Genomic DNA, 5,803 nt, shown 5'->3' on the forward strand with positions numbered 1-5,803 from the left:
CACTTCTAAAGGAATGCAGCACATTCAAGCTGAGGCATCCCCACACAGGGGGCAACAGGACACAGGCAAGTCTCAGCTCTAAGGCTCTCAGTCAGGTTCTAAATTCAGGTGGTGGCAGTTTGATTGAGTACAGCAAGGATGCCCTGCTGTGGAAGTTGCTAGTGAAAAGTAGAGCAGAACATCAGACTCCTTAGTCTGAAGGCTGAACCTGTCTGCTAAATGGCAGAATACAAGGAAATCCTTAGCGTGACCCACACCAGTATTAAAATCCCAATTTTACCCTTTACTGATGATACCATATGAGGCAGGATCTGACCTGCGAAGTTTATTTTCTCTCTTCATGAAGCTTCTTTATTGTTTGTGCACTTGTCAGCCTGGGCACTAAAATTCAGTTAGGTAATTCCTCCTTCAAGCTCTCCTGCACCAGACCAGCATGTCTGAAATTCAAACATTATAAGTCCCTGTAAAAACATGCACCAAAAAATTCCAACCCAAAAACAAGACGAGTTCCAATTAAAATAACTTGTAGAATGCTGGCACTCTCTGCTGGAATCAACTACATGCTCGTTGTTATTAAGCTCACAACTGCTGCTTCAGAGAGTGTGTTCTCTCAGGACTTTCACTGAAGATGTTTTACAAATTAGAGACCAGATTGCTCCTTTGTCATTTCCTCATGTTCCTTTAACCTCCTTTCTTCTGTTTCATTAATTCCTTCCTGATTCTTTCTGAAACTGAGCATATTTTCCTGCTTTCTTGCATATTCAGTTCCCATTTCCCAGTCGAGTGTTCCCCAGAAGCAATCACACAACACAATGTCCTTCTATATGAGACGGGAGGTTCCCACCAGGGGACCAGTGAAGGAGAAGACCCCACCATATCTGAGCTGGTTCAATTAGCCTCACTCCAGCACTGAATGAGAACAGCCTTCTGTTGGATGAACACTGCATTTCTTCATCCTGACTTACCAAATATTAATGGGCAAAGATGGGGAGCTTCTAAAATACAATTTACTGTAAACTGTATCAGACACAAAGCCTCTTAAAATACTGAGGGTTCCTACCTGCTTTGGCTTGTGCACTGGGTAAATTTCACAGCAGTCCAAAGTTGTGATTACAGCCCATGAAAACATACACGACTTAGCAAATACATGCGAGTTAGTTAGCTTAGTGACTGTGCCGAGTGTCTTGCTGATATCAGGTCTCAAATAAAAGATTTTATTTCCTGGTCAAGCCTACACTGATGGCATTTAAAATGGATCATCAATGGAATCAGTAAAGCTGAAAAGACCTCTAAGATCACCACGTTCAACCATCATCATGCCCATTAGCCCATGCCTCTCAGTACCACATCTCCATGGTTCTCGAACTCTTCCAGGGATGGTGACTACCACCTCCCTGGGCAGCCTGTGCCAGTTTTTCCTAATATCCAAACTGAATTTACCCTGGCTCAATTTAAGGCCATTCCCTCTTATCCTGTCTCTGTTAACAAAGATAAGAGGCCAATCCCCACCTCACCACAACCTCCTTTCAGGCAGTTGTAGAGTGCAATAACGTCTCCCCTGAGCCTCCTCTTCTCCAGACTGAAAAATCCCAGTTCCGTCAGCTGCTCTCCTTAATACTTGTGCTCCAGACCATTCACAGCTTCATTGCCCTACTCTGGACATGCTAAAGTCATGCAAAAACAGTAAGACACAGAAGTGAAAATCTCTGGAAATCCTAAATCCTGTGATATCTGTAGCTAGTCTGTGCCAAAAGGATTTCCTTTATTAATAAAGAAGGCAATGATGATTTTATAGCTAAAGCAACATCACAATGTCACATTCTATTTTCTTTCTCTTCCAGCTGGCCAAGAAGTAGCCTGACATCTCTGAGAGGAGTTACAGGCAGCAGGAGAATGGGTTCCTGGTGATAGATCAGCTGCTTTTCTTTTGTGCCTAAGTGGAGGCCCTCAGTGGGGCCGAAGCTGCTTATTTTGTCTGCGTAGTCTGTTGTGCCGCTGCCAAGGCAGGGCCATTCCCTGGGGGAAGTTCAGTGCTGTCCCCATGGAGTTACAGGGCTGAGTAAAGAAACAGAAAACAGGTACGAATTTAGGTGAATTAGGTATGAATTAGGCAGCACTGGTAAATTTTGGCAAAACTCTAGAAAAGATTACCATGTCCCACTCCACAACCCAACTGATAGGCCAGGTTGTCTGGAGCTCCTTCCTCCTCGTCAGAGAGAGGAATGCTAGAACATTCTACTACATCAGCCAAACTGAGGCATACAATGGATGTACAAATGTGACTGTCTGTGCAGTTAGGAGAATAAGAGAGAGAATATAAAAAGTGGTGTGGGAATGTAAAGACAACTGAAATGCTGTAAGATGAAATAAGAAGTTCCTCACTGTTGCCTTTACAGTTTGGATTTCAAGAAAGCATTACTGCTTTTTTTTTTTTTTTTTTTTTTTCCTTTGTATGAATAGGAGCTGAGTTAGAAGAAATACATGAATCATCCCTTGAGCTCGCAATGGAGTTTTCACACGTTTAGAGCTGAGTGAATAGATTAAAACAAGTAATGTCTGCAGAGTTTTCCAAATAAGAGAAGAGCACTTGATTTTCTGAGTCAGCCCAGTGTATGAAGAAGAAAATGCACGTGTCTTCTTTCCTGAAAGCAAGAGCCAAGGAAGAAACACTTTCCTGCAGTTCCTGGCATCACTCTGCTCCTATACTGCTGAAAGCTGACTCATTCTGCTTCTCCCTGGAAGCACCACTTGCTCAGGTGCTTCTTTTGTCCACCTTCCAGGACTGTTCCTACAGATTATTTTCTGTGCCACAGTCTTATTCTGGTATACCCATCCCTCCCAGGAACCACACCAGCCAGCCCTACTGCCCATCCCCACAGGTGGCTTGTGCCGACAGGAGCCTGTATTTCAGGTGAGAGCTACAACAAGACTTCCAAAGACAGAGGAAGGAGTTAATGAATGGCCAACACTAACAACTGGAATAATTTGCTCTATTAAAGGAAGAGAGGATTTTATGCTGTACGTGCCAGTTATACAGAGAGAGACAGACACCATGGCAACAAGCTTGTCAGGCAGCAGCAGGGCACTACTTCAAGATTAACTATCACTGGGGACATCATTAGTGGTGGAGAAACTTCAAAAGCTTTGGTATGCGGGTTCCTTTCGCACCCACAATCTCACTTGCTTTTATGAACTTCATTTGAATTTTCAGCCCATAAGCTTAAGCTGGGATAACAACAGCAGGCTGGGATTTTGGATGCATCCTCAATAAGATGGAAAGGAAAAACATGCTCACAGTATCTCAGCACTTCCAGGCCTGCCAGGTTGTCTGGGCTGTATGGAAATGAAGACAAAAACAACACACAGTGTTGAGTCAGGTTCAGTGGGATTGTCTGAAGTGAAGGAATGAAAAGAAGCTTGAAGAGGAGCACACCTTCTGTGCCTACTCACGAGCCATGAATCTGATCATTAGCCTGCAGTGATGCCAAAGTAGAGATCCTTCTGCAAATCTCCCATTCTGAGAGGATGAGCAGGTGGCAGAAAGCTGCACAGATGAGGTTGATTCTTTTTATACTTCTAGCTCAAAGGCAGAATCCCAAATCACAGTGATTGCTTTGCACCTCATGCAGATATTTATGCTGGTGCAAAGCTGGTGTCAGAATCTAATGTAGTAGGAGTTATGCTCATGGGAAGTTCTGTAAACAAGCACAGGACTATTAAAATCAGTCAAATGTTGATCACATTTTAAAGGAACAATACAGAGAACTCAAGTTTTCAACTCACTAGGCTGCAGTGCAGCTGAAAACATTCCTACAGCAAAGTGAAGACAGACAGGAAAGCTTTGAGGAGCCATTGCAGAGTGTCTGTGGGAGTCTCCTTTCCCCTACTTCATTTGTAAAGTGCTGATCATGCCATTTAGCAAGGTTTTCGTTGTGACAGGGAATTCATCACAAATTCATGAGCCTTTGTGACTTGCCTACATTATAATTCCCCATGACAGAGCCACTCAAATCTAGCAGGAGCCAGTGGTGCTTCACAGCTCTGATAAGGAAGAATGGCCAAGAAGCAAGGTACAAGAGTACAGGGAGTCTGGATGCCCCAGCCCTGACTCAGCCCACCAAAGCCCACTGCAGTCACCAGAACTGCTGTGAGCATTTCAGCCAGCAGCATTACAGCTCCATCAAGACAAACTAGCAGAGGTGATGAACACAGACATTTGTTCATCTTACAGCATGAGGGAAATAATGGGACTTTAATCATCTTTCTGCAAATGCACTGAGTGAAGAACAGATGTGTGTTCAATCCAAAAAAAGGCTTATTTTTTAAGAGTTGGTGTCCAGGATTCAAGTCCTGTTCTCAAAGAACAAATGAAAGAGGAGGTGATTCCTCTGGAGCTGCCTGCTTCCCAAAGATAAAGGAAGATGGAATGCAGCACTCTGTCCATGCAGCACAAGGTGAGAGTCACTGAGATAACTGTGAGAATTACTGTGGTGGGGGAACCTTGTTTGATGCAAGGGGAGAAGAACCGGGAGCATGCAGTGGATTTCTGTGTATGTATGAGTTTTCCCAGTTCTGTTGAGAAAGACCTCTCTGTGATCATAATTGGAATGAACTCATGAATAGTGCATGTGAGCAGAAAGCAAATCCAAAGCTGCAAGCTGTTAGCTCACTCTGCTGCATGGCGAGTAAGGAGATGCATTGCATACTCAAGATATAGGGCAGGGAAAGACATGTTCATCTTACCAAACAGGCAGAGCACTCACTAGAAAATTCCCAAAGTTTTTGAGACCCAGCTTGCCCAGGTAGCTCAACCTTTCAGGCAGCTGGAGGTACCTAGATACTCATTGTAGGTCAGGAGCCAAACGTCTACCACAAGAAAGTGGTGGTGACCCAAGGCAGCTATGCGTATGTCATCATCAGTGATATATGGACAATGACAGCAGAGGAAAACTTATAGTTCTCTACTGGCTGATTTTACTCTGTGTTCTAAACTGGAAGGTACTTATTTCTCTTTAGTGAATACCAATTATTAGAAAGGTAGAGTGAAATACTGCAAAAGGACACGTGGTTGTAGCCTGTACCAACAAGAGATGCTAGAAGATGTCAAAGTGAGGCTTGGGGGCTGTGACAAGGCATATATTCCTGCTTGAAGAAAGAGGAACAAGTCAGTGTGAAGAGAGACCTCTCTCAAACACAGCTCTGGGGAGAGATGGAGACAGCCTCAGTCCCATGCCTGCCCTGGGGACACAGCCTTGCATGCCTGCAGCTCCCTAGAAGTGTCAAACAGATGTCTGCTCTGTTAGATCATTACTGGAACTTACAAAAATATTTTCTGTTTGCTCTATGATCGCAAGGTTAACTTGCCTGCATTGCTGGGCTATTACTTGCTCTTTGTAATACCCCAAAATTAAATGCAGAGGTATTTTTTTAAAGGACAAGTGTTTTAGAAGATTTCATGAGCTGTTATCCAGTAACTGTAGGCTTCTTCTGTGAATCACGTGCCACATCAGTGCATCCCTCATACACCCAATCTCCACAACCCCTTACATACACGCTATATTCCTGCCTTACTGCTTGCCTTTATGAGCTTCTGTGCTCCCATCACTCATCTCCTATAACTCCAGACCCCACCTTTAAGCATCAAAATATGCCAATGGACAAGAATTGACAGGAGACAACTTCACGTGAAGTAACAAGTCAGACCTTCCCCAACCCATCAGTGCTAAGACAGAAACTGTGACAGTTCAGCATGACACGTAGAAATACTCTTTGGGAAGGAGAAGTAATGGAAGGTAGGTTTAGC

The sequence above is a fragment of the Lagopus muta genome, chromosome 2, assembly GCF_023343835.1.
Source record: "Lagopus muta isolate bLagMut1 chromosome 2, bLagMut1 primary, whole genome shotgun sequence".
NCBI classification, from domain to species: Eukaryota; Metazoa; Chordata; class Aves; order Galliformes; family Phasianidae; genus Lagopus; species Lagopus muta.